Genomic DNA, 13845 nt, shown 5'->3' on the forward strand with positions numbered 1-13845 from the left:
CCTCCAGGAGAGACTGCGACCTGAACGCAGCGCCTTAGACCGCTCGGCCATTCTGACACTGGAAACCTCCTAAACTTTGGAAAAAACATAACAAAATAAAAATCATCCTTAAGCTGAATTAGATGTCGAGTAAAAGGTAGCATAAAAGGCCCTATCTACTCTTTCACTCGAGTGAGCACGGACATTTGGAGATGTCAAGATCATTGAGAGAAGAGTTGCACACGGTTGTGTTTGTAATGTCAGAGAAGATTAAGGATTGCTCTCTTTCTCCCCAAGGTTCCACCGAGACTTGAACTCGGATCACTGGATTCAGAGTCCAGAGTGCTGACCATTACACCATGGAACCCTGTTGGATCCTTATTTCCCAATTGCATGAAAATAAACATTTTTGAATGTGTTTGGTGTCGCAATCTTTGCTACGTGAGAACGTTATTGGCAGAACATTACTATTTTCACTGTTGTTTAAAAAGTCATTGGAGATTCTTCGATGGCAAAACGCTGAGTTTGCAGGGATTGTTGAGAAAGGTACAGTATAGTTGAAGGGTAATCAACGTAAACCCCTGATTATTCCCTCTGATCGGTGGTCACAGAAATTGGCAAGCTGTCAGAAGTGGGATTCGAACCCACGCCTCCAGGAGAGACTGCGACCTGAACGCAGCGCCTTAGACCGCTCGGCAATTTTCACACTGGAAACCTCTTAAACTTTGAAAAAAACATAACAAAATAAAATTCATCCTTAAGCTTAATTAGATGTCGAGTAAAAGATCCTGTCTTCTCTTTCACTCGAGTGAGCACCGACGTTTGGAGATGTCAAGACCATTGAGAGAAGAGTTTCACACGGTTGTGTTTGTAATGTCAGAGAAGATTAAGGATTGCTCTCTTTCCCCCCAAGGTTCCACCGAGACTTGAACTCGGATCACTGGATTCAGAGTCCAGAGTGCTGACCATTACACCATGCAACCCTGTTGGATCCTTATTTCGCAATTGCATGAAGATAAACATTTTTGAATGTGTTTGGTGTCGCTATCTTTGCTACGTGAGAACGTTATTGGCAGAACATTACTATTTTCACTGTTCTTGAAAAAGTCATTGGAGATTCTGCGATGGCAAAACGCAAAAAGCTGAGTTTGCAGGGATTGTTGAGAAAGGTACAGTATAGTTGAAGGGTAATCAACGTAAACCCCTGATTATTCCCTCTGATGGGTGGTCACAGAAATTGGCAAGCTGTCAGAAGTGGGATTCGAACCCACGCCTCCAGGAGAGACTGCGACCTGAACGCAGCGCCTTAGACCGCTCGGCAATTTTCACACTGGAAACCTCTTAAACTTTGAAAAAAACATAACAAAATAAAATTCATCCTTAAGCTTAATTAGATGTCGAGTAAAAGATCCTGTCTTCTCTTTCACTCGAGTGAGCACCGACGTTTGGAGATGTCAAGACCATTGAGAGAAGAGTTTCACACGGTTGTGTTTGTAATGTCAGAGAAGATTAAGGATTGCTCTCTTTCCCCCCAAGGTTCCACCGAGACTTGAACTCGGATCACTGGATTCAGAGTCCAGAGTGCTGACCATTACACCATGCAACCCTGTTGGATCCTTATTTCGCAATTGCATGAAGATAAACATTTTTGAATGTGTTTGGTGTCGCTATCTTTGCTACGTGAGAACGTTATTGGCAGAACATTACTATTTTCACTGTTCTTGAAAAAGTCATTGGAGATTCTGCGATGGCAAAACGCAAAAAGCTGAGTTTGCAGGGATTGTTGAGAAAGGTACAGTATAGTTGAAGGGTAATCAACGTAAACCCCTGATTATTCCCTCTGATGGGTGGTCACAGAAATTGGCAAGCTGTCAGAAGTGGGATTCGAACCCACGCCTCCAGGAGAGACTGCGACCTGAACGCAGCAGCTTAGACCGCTCGGCAATTTTCACACTGGAAACCTCTTAAACTTTGAAAAAAAAATAACAAAATAAAATTCATCCTTAAGCTTAATTAGATGTCAAGTAAAAGATCCTGTCTTCTCTTTCACTCGAGTGAGCACCGACGTTTGGAGATGTCAAGACCATTGAGAGAAGAGTTGCACACGGTTGTGTTTGTAATGTAAGAGAAGATTAAGGATTGCTCTCTTTCTCCCCAAGGTTCCACCGAGACTTGAACTCGGATCACTGGATTCAGAGTCCAGAGTGCTGACCATTACACCATGGAACCCTGTAGTGACCTTGGTTCCCAATTTCATGAAAATAACCGTTTCTTGACACATTTGGAGGTGTAAAGATAACTGAGAGTGGAGTTGCACACAGTTGGTTGGATTTGCAATGTCAGAAAAAGTTGATGATTCGTCACTCCTTCTTTTCTTCCCAAGGTTCCACCGAGACTTGAACTCGGATCACTGGATTCAAAGTCCAGAGTGCTGACCATTACACCATGGAACCCTGTAGTAACCTTGGTTCCCAATTGCGTGAAAATAAACATTTTTGAATGTGTTTGGTGTCGCTATCTTTGCCAGGTGAGAACGTTATTGGCAGAATATTACTATTTTCACTGTTCTTGAAAAAGTCATTGGAGATTCTGCGATGGCAAAACGCAAAAAGCTAAGTTTGCAGGTATTGTTGAGAAAGGTACATTATAGTTGAAGGGTAATCAACGTAAAAGCCTGATTACTCCCTCTGATGGGTGGTCACAGAAATTGGCAAACTGTCAGAAGTGGGATTCGAACCTACGCCTCAAGGAGAGACTGCGACCTGAACGCAGCGCCTTAGACCGCTCGGCCATTCTGACACTGGAAACCTCCTAAACTTTGGAAAAAACATAACAAAATAAAAATCATCCTTAAGCTTAATTAGATGTCGAGTAAAAGGTAGCATAAAAGGCCCTATCTACTCTTTCACTCGAGTGAGCACCGACATTTGGAGATGTCAAGACCATTGAGAGAAGAGTTGCACACGGTTGTGTTTGTAATGTCAGAGAAGATTAAGGATTGCTCTCTTTCTCCCCAAGGTTCCACCGAGACTTGAACTCGGATCACTGGATTCAGAGTCCAGAGTGCTGACCATTACACCATGGAACCCTGTAGTGACCTTGGTTCCCAATTTCATGAAAATAACCGTTTCTTGACACATTTGGAGGTGTCAAGATAACTGAGAGTGGAGTTGCACACAGTTGGTTGGATTTGCAATGTCAGAAAAAGTTGATGATTCGTCACTCCTTCTTTTCTTCCCAAGGTTCCACCGAGACTTGAACTCGGATCACTGGATTCAAAGTCCAGAGTGCTGACCATTACACCATGGAACCCTGTAGTAACCTTGGTTCCCAATTGCGTGAAAATAAACATTTTTGAATGTGTTTGGTGTCGCTATCTTTGCCAGGTGAGAACGTTATTGGCAGAATATTACTATTTTCACTGTTCTTGAAAAAGTCATTGGAGATTCTGCGATGGCAAAACGCAAAAAGCTAAGTTTGCAGGTATTGTTGAGAAAGGTACATTATAGTTGAAGGGTAATCAACGTAAAAGCCTGATTACTCCCTCTGATGGGTGGTCACAGAAATTGGCAAACTGTCAGAAGTGGGATTCGAACCCACGCCTCCATGAGAGACTGCGACCTGAACGCAGCGCCTTAGACCTCTCGGACATTCTGACACTGGAAACCTCCTAAACTTTGGAAAAAACATAACAAAATAAAAATCATCCTTAAGCTTAATTAGATGTCGAGTAAAAGGTAGCATAAAAGGCCCTATCTACTCTTTCACTCGAGTGAGCACCGACATTTGGAGATGTCAAGACCATTGAGAGAAGAGTTGCACACGGTTGTGTTTGTAATGTCAGAGAAGATTAAGGATTGCTCTCTTTCTCCCCAAGGTTCCACCGAGACTTGAACTCGGATCACTGGATTCAGAGTCCAGAGTGCTGACCATTACACCATGGAACCCTGTTGGATCCTTATTTCCCAATTGCATGAAGATAAACATTTTTGAATGTGTTTGGTGTTGCTATCTTTGCTACGTGAGAACGTTATTGGCAGAACATTACTATTTTCACTGTTCTTGAAAAAGTCATTGGAGATTCTGCGATGGCAAAACGCAAAAAGCTAAGTTTGCAGGTATTGTTGAGAAAGGTACAGCATAGTTGAAGGGTAATCAACGTAAACCCCTGATTATTCCCTCTGATCGGTGGTCACAGAAATTGGCAAGCTGTCAGAAGTGGGATTCGAACCCACGCCTCCAGGAGAGACTGCGACCTGAACGCAGCGCCTTAGACCGCTCGGCAATTTTCACACTGGAAACCTCTTAAACTTTGAAAAAAACATAACAAAATAAAATTCATCCTTAAGCTTAATTAGATGTCAAGTAAAAGATCCTGTCTTCTCTTTCACTCGAGTGAGCACCGACGTTTGGAGATGTCAAGACCATTGAGAGAAGAGTTGCACACGGTTGTGTTTGTAATGTCAGAGAAGATTAAGGATTGCTCTCTTTCTCCCCAACGTTCCACCGAGACTTGAACTCGGATCACTGGATTCAGAGTCCAGAGTGCTGACCATTACACCATGGAACCCTGTTGGATCCTTATTTCCCAATTGCATGAAGATAAACATTTTTGAATGTGTTTGGTGTCGCTATCTTTGCTACGTGAGAACGTTATTGGCAGAACATTACTATTTTCACTGTTCTTGAAAAAGTCATTGGAGATTCTGCGATGGCAAAACGCAAAAAGCTGAGTTTGCAGGGATTGTTGAGAAAGGTACAGTATAGTTGAAGGGTAATCAACGTAAACCCCTGATTATTCCCTCTGATCGGTGGTCACAGAAATTGGCAAGCTGTCAGAAGTGGGATTTGAACCCACGCCTCCAGGAGAGACTGCGACCTGAACGCAGCGGCTTAGACCGCTCGGCAATTTTCACACTGGAAACCTCTTAAACTTTGAAAAAAACATAACAAAATAAAATTCATCCTTAAGCTTAATTAGATGTCAAGTAAAAGATCCTGTCTTCTCTTTCACTCGAGTGAGCACCGACGTTTGGAGATGTCAAGACCATTGAGAGAAGAGTTGCACACGGTTGTGTTTGTAATGTAAGAGAAGATTAAGGATTGCTCTCTTTCTCCCCAAGGTTCCACCGAGACTTGAACTCGGATCACTGGATTCAGAGTCCAGAGTGCTGACCATTACACCATGGAACCCTGTAGTGACCTTGGTTCCCAATTTCATGAAAATAACCGTTTCTTGACACATTTGGAGGTGTAAAGATAACTGAGAGTGGAGTTGCACACAGTTGGTTGGATTTGCAATGTCAGAAAAAGTTGATGATTCGTCACTCCTTCTTTTCTTCCCAAGGTTCCACCGAGACTTGAACTCGGATCACTGGATTCAAAGTCCAGAGTGCTGACCATTACACCATGGAACCCTGTAGTAACCTTGGTTCCCAATTGCGTGAAAATAAACATTTTTGAATGTGTTTGGTGTCGCTATCTTTGCCAGGTGAGAACGTTATTGGCAGAATATTACTATTTTCACTGTTGTTTAAAAAGTCATTGGAGATTCTGCGATGGCAAAACGCAAAAAGCTAAGTTTGCAGGTATTGTTGAGAAAGGTACATTATAGTTGAAGGGTAATCAACGTAAAAGCCTGATTACTCCCTCTGATGGGTGGTCACAGAAATTGGCAAACTGTCAGAAGTGGGATTCGAACCCACGCCTCCATGAGAGACTGCGACCTGAACGCAGCGCCTTAGACCGCTCGGCCATTCTGACACTGGAAACCTTCTAAACTTTGGAAAAAACATAACAAAATAAAAATCATCCTTAAGCTTAATTAGATGTCGAGTAAAAGGCCCTATCTACTCTTTCACTCGAGTGAGCACCGACATTTGGAGATGTCAAGACCATTGAGAGAAGAGTTGCACACGGTTGTGTTTGTAATGTCAGAGAAGATTAAGGATTGCTCTCTTTCTCCCCAAGGTTCCACCGAGACTTGAACTCGGATCACTGGATTCAAAGTCCAGAGTGCTGACCATTACACCATGGAACCCTGTTGGATCCTTATTTCCCAATTGCATGAAGATAAACATTTTTGAATGTGTTTGGTGTCGCTATCTTTGCTACGTGAGACAGTTATTGGCAGAACATTACTATTTTCACTGTTCTTGAAAAAGTCATTGGAGATTCTGCGATGGCAAAACGCAAAAAGCTAAGTTTGCAGGTATTGTTGAGAAAGGTACAGCATAGTTGAAGGGTAATCAACGTAAACCCCTGATTATTCCATCTGATGGGTGGTCACAGAAATTGGCAAATCGGCAATTGAAAAAAAAAAAGGATTGCTCTCTTTCTCCCCAAGGTTCCACCGAGACTTGAACTCGGATCACTGGATTCAGAGTCCAGAGTGCTGACCATTACACCATGGAACCCTGTAGTGACCTTGGTTCCCAATTTCATGAAAATAACCGTTTCTTGACACATTTGAAGGTGTAAAGATAACTGAGAGTGGAGTTGCACACAGTTGGTTGGATTTGCAATGTCAGAAAAAGTTGATGATTCGTCACTCCTTCTTTTCTTCCCAAGGTTCCACCGAGACTTGAACTCGGATCACTGGATTCAAAGTCCAGAGTGCTGACCATTACACCATGGAACCCTGTAGTAACCTTGGTTCCCAATTGCGTGAAAATAAACATTTTTGAATGTGTTTGGTGTCGCTATCTTTGCCAGGTGAGAACGTTATTGGCAGAATATTACTATTTTCACTGTTGTTTAAAAAGTCATTGGAGATTCTGCGATGGCAAAACGCAAAAAGCTAAGTTTGCAGGGATTGTTGAGAAAGGTACAGCATAGTTGAAGGGTAATCAACGTAAACCCCTGATTATTCCCTCTGATGGGTGGTCACAGGAATTGGCAAACTGTCAGAAGTGGGATTCGAACCCACGCCTCCAGGAGAGACTGCGACCTGAACGCAGCGCCTTAGACCGCTCGGCCATTCTGACACTGGAAACCTCCTAAACTTTGGAAAAAACATAACAAAATAAAAATCATCCTTAAGCTGAATTAGATGTCGAGTAAAAGGTAGCATAAAAGGCCCTATCTACTCTTTCACTCGAGTGAGCACGGACATTTGGAGATGTCAAGACCATTGAGAGAAGAGTTGCACACGGTTGTGTTTATAATGTCAGAGAAGATTAAGGATTGCTCTCTTTCTCCCCAAGGTTCCACCGAGACTTGAACTCGGATCACTGGATTCAAAGTCCAGAGTGCTGACCATTACACCATGGAACCCTGTTGGATCCTTATTTCCCAATTGCATGAAGATAAACATTTTTGAATGTGTTTGGTGTCGCTATCTTTGCTACGTGAGACAGTTATTGGCAGAACATTACTGTTTTCACTGTTCTTGAAAAAGTCATTGGAGATTCTGCGATGGCAAAACGCAAAAAGCTAAGTTTGCAGGTATTGTTGAGAAAGGTACAGCATAGTTGAAGGGTAATCAACGTAAACCCCTGATTATTCCATCTGATGGGTGGTTACAGAAATTGGCAAACTGTCAGAAGTGGGATTCGAACCCACGCCTCCAGGAGAGACTGCGACCTGAACGCAGCGCCTTAGACCGCTCGGCCATTCTGTCACTGGAAACCTCCTAAACTTTGGAAAAAACATAACAAAATAAAAATCATCCTTAAGCTTAATTAGATGTCGAGTAAAAGGCCCTATCTACTCTTTCACTCGAGTGAGCACCGACATTTGGAGATGTCAAGACCATTGAGAGAAGAGTTGCACACGGTTGTGTTTGTAATGTCAGAGAAGATTAAGGATTGCTCTCTTTCTCCCCAAGGTTCCACCGAGACTTGAACTCGGATCACTGGATTCAGAGTCCAGAGTGCTGACCATTACACCATGGAACCCTGTTGGATCCTTATTTCCCAATTGCATGAAGATAAACATTTTTGAATGTGTTTGGTGTCGCTATCTTTGCTACGTGAGAACGTTATTGGCAGAACATTACTATTTTCACTGTTCTTGAAAAAGTCATTGGAGATTCTGCGATGGCAAAACGCTGAGTTTGCAGGGATTGTTGAGAAAGGTACATTATAGTTGAAGGGTAATCAACGTAAACCCCTGATTATTCCCTCTGATCGGTGGTCACAGAAATTGGCAAGCTGTCAGAAGTGGGATTCGAACCCACGCCTCCAGGAGAGACTGCGACCTGAACGCAGCGGCTTAGACCGCTCGGCAATTTTCACACTGGAAACCTCTTAAACTTTGAAAAAAACATAACAAAATAAAATTCATCCTTAAGCTTAATTAGATGTCAAGTAAAAGATCCTGTCTTCTCTTTCACTCGAGTGAGCACCGACGTTTGGAGATGTCAAGACCATTGAGAGAAGAGTTGCACACGGTTGTGTTTGTAATGTAAGAGAAGATTAAGGATTGCTCTCTTTCTCCCCAAGGTTCCACCGAGACTTGAACTCGGATCACTGGATTCAGAGTCCAGAGTGCTGACCATTACACCATGGAACCCTGTAGTGACCTTGGTTCCCAATTTCATGAAAATAACCGTTTCTTGACACATTTGGAGGTGTAAAGATAACTGAGAGTGGAGTTGCACACAGTTGGTTGGATTTGCAATGTCAGAAAAAGTTGATGATTCGTCACTCCTTCTTTTCTTCCCAAGGTTCCACCGAGACTTGAACTCGGATCACTGGATTCAAAGTCCAGAGTGCTGACCATTACACCATGGAACCCTGTAGTAACCTTGGTTCCCAATTGCGTGAAAATAAACATTTTTGAATGTGTTTGGTGTCGCTATCTTTGCCAGGTGAGAACGTTATTGGCAGAATATTACTATTTTCACTGTTGTTTAAAAAGTCATTGGAGATTCTGCGATGGCAAAACGCAAAAAGCTAAGTTTGCAGGTATTGTTGAGAAAGGTACATTATAGTTGAAGGGTAATCAACGTAAAAGCCTGATTACTCCCTCTGATGGGTGGTCACAGAAATTGGCAAACTGTCAGAAGTGGGATTCCAACCAACGCCTCCAGGAGAGACTGCGACCTGAACGCAGCGCCTTAGACCGCTCGGCCATTCTGACACTGGAAACCTCCTAAACTTTGGAAAAAACATAACAAAATAAAAATCATCCTTAAGCTTAATTAGATGTCGAGTAAAAGGTAGCATAAAAGGCCCTATCTACTCTTTCACTCGAGTGAGCACCGACATTTGGAGATGTCAAGACCATTGAGAGAAGAGTTGCACACGGTTGTGTTTGTAATGTCAGAGAAGATTAAGGATTGCTCTCTTTCTCCCCAAGGTTCCACCGAGACTTGAACTCGGATCACTGGATTCAAAGTCCAGAGTGCTGACCATTACACCATGGAACCCTGTTGGATCCTTATTTCCCAATTGCATGAAGATAAACATTTTTGAATGTGTTTGGCGTCACTATGTTTGCTACGTGAGAACGTTATTGGCAGAACATTACTATTTTCACTGTTCTTGAAAAAGTCATTGGAGATTCTGCGATGGCAAAACGCTGAGTTTGCAGGGATTGTTGAGAAAGGTACAGTATAGTTGAAGGGTAATCAACGTAAACCCCTGATTATTCCCTCTGATCGGTGGTCACAGAAATTGGCAAGCTGTCAGAAGTGGGATTTGAACCCACGCCTCCAGGAGAGACTGCGACCTGAACGCAGCGCCTTAGACCGCGCGGCCATTCTGACACTGGAAACCTCTTAAACTTTGAAAAAAACATGACAAAATAAAAATCATCCTTAGCTTAATTAGACGTCGAGTAAAAGATCCTGTCTTCTCTTTCACTCGAGTGAGCAACGACGTTTGGAGATGTCAAGACCATTGAGAGAAGAGTTGCACACGGTTGTGTTTGTAATGTCAGAGAAGATTAAGGATTGCTCTCTTTCTCCCCAAGGTTCCACCGAGACTTGAACTCGGATCACTGGATTCAGAGTCCAGAGTGCTGACCATTACACCATGGAACCCTGTAGTAACCTTGGTTCCCAATTTCATGAAAATAACCGTTTCTTGACACATTTGGAGGTGTCAAGATTCCCGAGAGTGGAGTTGCACACAGTTGGTTGGATTTGCAATGTCAGAAAAAGTTGATGATTCGTCACTCCTTCTTTTCTTCCCAAGGTTCCACCGAGACTTGAACTCAGATGACTGGATTCAAAGTCCAGAGTGCTGACCATTACACCATGGAACCCTGTAGTAACCTTGGTTCCCAATTGCATGAAAATAAACATTTTTGAATGTGTTTGGTGTCGCTATCTTTGCTACGTGAGAACGTTATTGGCAGAACATTACTATTTTCACTGTTCTTTAAAAAGTCATTGGAGATTCTGCGATGGCAAAATGCAAAGTTTGCACAGATTGTTGAGAAAGGTACAGTGTAGTTGAAGGGTAATCAACTTAAACACCTGATTATTCCCTCTGATGGGTGGTCACAGAAATTGGCAAGCTGTCAGAAGTGGGATTCGAACTCACGCCTCCAGGAGAGACTGCGACCTGAACGGAGCGCCTCAGACCTCTCGGCCATTCTGACACTGGAAACCTCTTAAACTTTGAAAAAAACATAACAAAATAAAAATCATCCTTAAGCTTAATTAGATGTCGAGTAAAAGGTAGCATAAAAGGCCCTATCTACTCTTTCACTCGAGTGAGCACCGACATTTGGAGATGTCAAGACCATTGAGAGAAGAGCTGCACACGGTTGTGTTTGTAATGTCAGAGAAGATTCTGGATTGCTCTCTTTCTCCCCAAGGTTCCACCGAGACTTGAACTCGGATCGCTGGATTCAGAGTCCAGAGTGCTGACCATTACACCATGGAACCCTGTAGTAACCTTGTTTCCCAATTGGATGTAAATAACCGTTTCTTGACACATTTGGAGGTGTCAAGATCACTGTCAGTGGAGTTGCACACAGTTGGTTGGATTTGCAATGTCAGAAAAAGTTGATGATTCGTCACTCCTTCTTTTCTTCCCAAGGTTCCACCGAGACTTGAACTCGGATCACTGGATTCAGAGTCCAGAGTGCTGACCATTACACCATGGAACCCTGTAGTAACCTTGGTTCCCAATTTCATGAAAATAACCGTTTCTTGACACATTTGGAGGTGTCAAGATTACAGAGAGTGGAGTTGCACACAGTTGGTTGGATTTGCAATGTCAGAAGAAGTTGATGATTCGTCACTCCTTCTTTTCTTCCCAAGGTTCCACCGAGACTTGAACTCGGATCACTGGATTCAAAGTCCAGAGTGCTGACCATTACACCATGAAATCCTGTTGTATTCTTGGTTCCCAATTGCATGAAAATAAACATTTTTGAATGTATTTGGTGTACGTGAGAACGTTATTGGCAGAACATTACTATTTTCACTGTTCTTTAAAAAGTCATTGGAGATTCTGCGATGGCAAAATGCAAAGTTTGTCAAGACCATTGAGAGAAGAGTTTCACACGGTTGTGTTTGTAATGTCAGAGAAGCTTAAGGATTTGGTCTTGCTCTCTTTCTCCCCAAGGTTCCACCGATACTTGAACGCGGATCACTGGATTCAGAGTCCAGAGTGCTGAGCATTACACCATGGAACCCTGTAGTAACCTTGGTTCCCAATTGGATGTAAATAACCGTTTCTTGACACATTTGGAGGTGTCAAGATCACTGTCAGTGGAGTTGCACACAGTTTGTTGGATTTGTAATGTCAGAAAAAGTTGACGTTTTGGTATTGCTCTCTTTCTTCCCGAGGTTCCACCGAGACTTGAACTCGGATGACTGGATTCAAAGTCCAGACCATTACACCATGGAACCCTGTCGTAATCTTGGTTCCCAATTTCATGAAAATAACCATTTTTGAATGTGTTTGGTGTTGCTATCTTTGCTACGTGAGAACGTTATTGGCAGAACATAGCTATTTTTTTCGCTGTTCTTTCAAAGGTCATTCCACATTCTGCTGTGTCAAAACGCAAACAGCTAAGTTTGCAGGGATTGTTGAGAAAGGTACATTATAGTTGAAGGGTAATCAACGTAAAAGTCTGATTACTCCCACTGATGGGTGGTCACAGAAACTTGTAGATTGTCGGAAGTGGGATTCAAACCCACGCCTCCAGGAGAGACTGCGACCTGTCTGTGTTCTTAGCCCGCTCGGCTATTCTGACACAAGAGCATTCTCACCTCATCTTGGTCTTGACCATGGCACAATGCATACATCCTTTTAATTGGGACATTTCATGGAATTTAATCAGAGAGTGATAACAAATTTAATGTAGCCTCTCAAACCTTTTACTAAAAGTCCTTGAGGGGTTCCATCTCCGAGTTTTATTCACTATCTAGTCCAGACATGGTGACGGAGATGGAGAATGATATGGGAACAAGTTATTAAGAAAATTATCGTGGAAGGAAAACAGATATGGAGGAAATGCATGCTAATTAAGGTTTGTGTACACGTTCTGTTTCTCCCATCATCTGTGCTTTGCTTTGCTTTTAGCTACTAAGAGCTCGACTTGATTTTATTACTGAGGTAAATAAATAAGGGCGCTGAGTGGAGGGCTTGGTGGTGGTGGTAGGCGCTCACCCGGGGCATCTGATTGATTTTCAGCCTCTCCCTTATTAACACACAACTTTATTCGTTCATTCATGCTCATGGGTGAACTCAGGACGAATGTCCTTTGAATTATTAAAGAGGCACTGTTGACCAGTCGCATCTCTGCCTCAGTTGCTTCTCAACATTCAGTCCTGTCCTGTTTGTTGCTTTAAAATTGTTTTAATTCAGTCACAAATAAACTTCTCAGTCAGATTTTGTCTTCCACTCTTTCATCATCCATAATCAAAGTAACATCTCCTTCTTGTGTTTGGTACATGTCATTTTTAAAAGCATTCTATATCATCTGCAAGGTTGATGTGGTTTATACTGTAGATGAGTGATGGTATTTAAATTTGTCTTAACAGTGACACTAGCAGATTAAAATGTGTGTGAAATCTCGGACAGCCATACCTGTTTCATTTTCAGCAACCCAGATTCTGACCGGACTAAACTGACAGCTTTTGTAGAAGAAGAGGTGGTGGCAGCAGTCGTGAGAATTCACAACAAAAAATACTACCAAAAGAAAATACTACTCCAAGTTCTTTCCTATGAAATTATCAACCTGTTTCAAATATTGTCTGTGTTCTGCTTTTTTCACCCTAAATCGGCATGTCAAAACGATTGGTTAATTCACCTGGCATAAGCGCTTCAAAGACTTGTGAAAATGCTTGTTACCAAAGTGTTTGTCGTCTCCCTTTTGTCTGAAAGTTGTGATTTCCAAATACCCCCCACCTCCCGTTTAAAGTTATAAAGCATTACCAGAAAATCACAGGATCAGCTGTCAGCTATTGGCATCGTTCTGTTGGTTGGGACCTCCTCTGAAAGGAAGAAACTTCTGCATCACCTTATATTGTTATAATAATTACATGCAATTCACCTGAGAAATACGGTGGGAGGTGCTGACAATGTGCGAATATCGTCACTGAGTGCTTCACTTACCAGCCCTTATTATTCCATGTGGCAGCTGTTCCTTTGTGACTCCTGCCGGCTGCATTGGCGACGGTGCTCTTAATGAAGGGACGATTTTTCACTCACTGTAATTAACTTCCTACTGAGAAAGTCTTTTCAAATTCAGCTGGCTAAAAAAAAGTTTAAAAAAAAATGTATTTTATACAAGTACCTTCTGTGCTCACATTTGATTAGAATGCTGTAAGGTTTTCAATGAAAACAAGGGCATAGATGCAGGACATAAAGAGAGAGAGAGAGAAAAAGGCAAACTTTAATTTTTACTGCTGCTCGTCTCCTCAAGAAATTTATCAGTTGTTATTTTTAGTTTAGTTAA

The 13845-nt window shown here is 42.4% G+C and overlaps 31 non-coding genes across 31 annotated transcripts in view; all 31 read right to left on the reverse strand.

The window, feature by feature from the left end:
- Positions 1–57, reverse strand: part of trnal-cag (transfer RNA leucine (anticodon CAG)) — an 83-nt gene extending 26 nt beyond the window's left edge. Inside the window, exon 1 of the tRNA in view lies at positions 1–57. This exon is cut by the window's left edge and continues 26 nt beyond it. This is a non-coding gene — a tRNA (tRNA-Leu).
- Positions 58–274: 217 nt separating this feature from the next.
- trnaq-cug (transfer RNA glutamine (anticodon CUG)) lies at positions 275–346 on the reverse strand. The gene has a single exon. It is a non-coding gene; the product is annotated as a tRNA-Gln (tRNA).
- A 544-nt stretch (positions 347–890) lies between these two features.
- On the reverse strand, positions 891–962 carry trnaq-cug (transfer RNA glutamine (anticodon CUG)). Its single transcript has one exon. It is a non-coding gene; the product is annotated as a tRNA-Gln (tRNA).
- Positions 963–1513: 551 nt separating this feature from the next.
- trnaq-cug (transfer RNA glutamine (anticodon CUG)) lies at positions 1514–1585 on the reverse strand. Its single transcript has one exon. It is a non-coding gene; the product is annotated as a tRNA-Gln (tRNA).
- A 551-nt stretch (positions 1586–2136) lies between these two features.
- trnaq-cug (transfer RNA glutamine (anticodon CUG)) lies at positions 2137–2208 on the reverse strand. Its single transcript has one exon. It is a non-coding gene; the product is annotated as a tRNA-Gln (tRNA).
- Positions 2209–2360: 152 nt separating this feature from the next.
- On the reverse strand, positions 2361–2432 carry trnaq-uug (transfer RNA glutamine (anticodon UUG)). Its single transcript has one exon. It is a non-coding gene; the product is annotated as a tRNA-Gln (tRNA).
- A 263-nt stretch (positions 2433–2695) lies between these two features.
- trnal-cag (transfer RNA leucine (anticodon CAG)) lies at positions 2696–2778 on the reverse strand. The gene has a single exon. It is a non-coding gene; the product is annotated as a tRNA-Leu (tRNA).
- Positions 2779–2995: 217 nt separating this feature from the next.
- trnaq-cug (transfer RNA glutamine (anticodon CUG)) lies at positions 2996–3067 on the reverse strand. Its single transcript has one exon. It is a non-coding gene; the product is annotated as a tRNA-Gln (tRNA).
- A 152-nt stretch (positions 3068–3219) lies between these two features.
- trnaq-uug (transfer RNA glutamine (anticodon UUG)) lies at positions 3220–3291 on the reverse strand. Its single transcript has one exon. It is a non-coding gene; the product is annotated as a tRNA-Gln (tRNA).
- A 263-nt stretch (positions 3292–3554) lies between these two features.
- Positions 3555–3637, reverse strand: trnal-cag (transfer RNA leucine (anticodon CAG)). The gene has a single exon. It is a non-coding gene; the product is annotated as a tRNA-Leu (tRNA).
- Positions 3638–3854: 217 nt separating this feature from the next.
- On the reverse strand, positions 3855–3926 carry trnaq-cug (transfer RNA glutamine (anticodon CUG)). Its single transcript has one exon. It is a non-coding gene; the product is annotated as a tRNA-Gln (tRNA).
- A 551-nt stretch (positions 3927–4477) lies between these two features.
- trnaq-cug (transfer RNA glutamine (anticodon CUG)) lies at positions 4478–4549 on the reverse strand. The gene has a single exon. It is a non-coding gene; the product is annotated as a tRNA-Gln (tRNA).
- A 551-nt stretch (positions 4550–5100) lies between these two features.
- trnaq-cug (transfer RNA glutamine (anticodon CUG)) lies at positions 5101–5172 on the reverse strand. Its single transcript has one exon. It is a non-coding gene; the product is annotated as a tRNA-Gln (tRNA).
- Positions 5173–5324: 152 nt separating this feature from the next.
- Positions 5325–5396, reverse strand: trnaq-uug (transfer RNA glutamine (anticodon UUG)). Its single transcript has one exon. It is a non-coding gene; the product is annotated as a tRNA-Gln (tRNA).
- Positions 5397–5659: 263 nt separating this feature from the next.
- On the reverse strand, positions 5660–5742 carry trnal-cag (transfer RNA leucine (anticodon CAG)). Its single transcript has one exon. It is a non-coding gene; the product is annotated as a tRNA-Leu (tRNA).
- A 205-nt stretch (positions 5743–5947) lies between these two features.
- On the reverse strand, positions 5948–6019 carry trnaq-uug (transfer RNA glutamine (anticodon UUG)). The gene has a single exon. It is a non-coding gene; the product is annotated as a tRNA-Gln (tRNA).
- A 304-nt stretch (positions 6020–6323) lies between these two features.
- Positions 6324–6395, reverse strand: trnaq-cug (transfer RNA glutamine (anticodon CUG)). The gene has a single exon. It is a non-coding gene; the product is annotated as a tRNA-Gln (tRNA).
- Positions 6396–6547: 152 nt separating this feature from the next.
- On the reverse strand, positions 6548–6619 carry trnaq-uug (transfer RNA glutamine (anticodon UUG)). Its single transcript has one exon. It is a non-coding gene; the product is annotated as a tRNA-Gln (tRNA).
- Positions 6620–6882: 263 nt separating this feature from the next.
- trnal-cag (transfer RNA leucine (anticodon CAG)) lies at positions 6883–6965 on the reverse strand. The gene has a single exon. It is a non-coding gene; the product is annotated as a tRNA-Leu (tRNA).
- A 217-nt stretch (positions 6966–7182) lies between these two features.
- On the reverse strand, positions 7183–7254 carry trnaq-uug (transfer RNA glutamine (anticodon UUG)). The gene has a single exon. It is a non-coding gene; the product is annotated as a tRNA-Gln (tRNA).
- A 263-nt stretch (positions 7255–7517) lies between these two features.
- On the reverse strand, positions 7518–7600 carry trnal-cag (transfer RNA leucine (anticodon CAG)). The gene has a single exon. It is a non-coding gene; the product is annotated as a tRNA-Leu (tRNA).
- A 205-nt stretch (positions 7601–7805) lies between these two features.
- On the reverse strand, positions 7806–7877 carry trnaq-cug (transfer RNA glutamine (anticodon CUG)). The gene has a single exon. It is a non-coding gene; the product is annotated as a tRNA-Gln (tRNA).
- Positions 7878–8421: 544 nt separating this feature from the next.
- trnaq-cug (transfer RNA glutamine (anticodon CUG)) lies at positions 8422–8493 on the reverse strand. The gene has a single exon. It is a non-coding gene; the product is annotated as a tRNA-Gln (tRNA).
- Positions 8494–8645: 152 nt separating this feature from the next.
- trnaq-uug (transfer RNA glutamine (anticodon UUG)) lies at positions 8646–8717 on the reverse strand. The gene has a single exon. It is a non-coding gene; the product is annotated as a tRNA-Gln (tRNA).
- A 563-nt stretch (positions 8718–9280) lies between these two features.
- On the reverse strand, positions 9281–9352 carry trnaq-uug (transfer RNA glutamine (anticodon UUG)). The gene has a single exon. It is a non-coding gene; the product is annotated as a tRNA-Gln (tRNA).
- A 256-nt stretch (positions 9353–9608) lies between these two features.
- trnal-cag (transfer RNA leucine (anticodon CAG)) lies at positions 9609–9691 on the reverse strand. The gene has a single exon. It is a non-coding gene; the product is annotated as a tRNA-Leu (tRNA).
- Positions 9692–9895: 204 nt separating this feature from the next.
- Positions 9896–9967, reverse strand: trnaq-cug (transfer RNA glutamine (anticodon CUG)). Its single transcript has one exon. It is a non-coding gene; the product is annotated as a tRNA-Gln (tRNA).
- A 152-nt stretch (positions 9968–10119) lies between these two features.
- trnaq-uug (transfer RNA glutamine (anticodon UUG)) lies at positions 10120–10191 on the reverse strand. The gene has a single exon. It is a non-coding gene; the product is annotated as a tRNA-Gln (tRNA).
- Positions 10192–10747: 556 nt separating this feature from the next.
- trnaq-cug (transfer RNA glutamine (anticodon CUG)) lies at positions 10748–10819 on the reverse strand. Its single transcript has one exon. It is a non-coding gene; the product is annotated as a tRNA-Gln (tRNA).
- Positions 10820–10971: 152 nt separating this feature from the next.
- On the reverse strand, positions 10972–11043 carry trnaq-cug (transfer RNA glutamine (anticodon CUG)). Its single transcript has one exon. It is a non-coding gene; the product is annotated as a tRNA-Gln (tRNA).
- A 152-nt stretch (positions 11044–11195) lies between these two features.
- On the reverse strand, positions 11196–11268 carry trnaq-uug (transfer RNA glutamine (anticodon UUG)). The gene has a single exon. It is a non-coding gene; the product is annotated as a tRNA-Gln (tRNA).
- Between the last annotated feature and the right edge of the window lie 2577 nt (positions 11269–13845).

This window comes from Nelusetta ayraudi, unplaced genomic scaffold, assembly GCF_046127955.1.
Source record: "Nelusetta ayraudi isolate G7.1 ecotype Tasmania unplaced genomic scaffold, CSIRO-AGI_Nayr_v1 ptg000004l, whole genome shotgun sequence".
NCBI classification, from domain to species: Eukaryota; Metazoa; Chordata; class Actinopteri; order Tetraodontiformes; family Monacanthidae; genus Nelusetta; species Nelusetta ayraudi.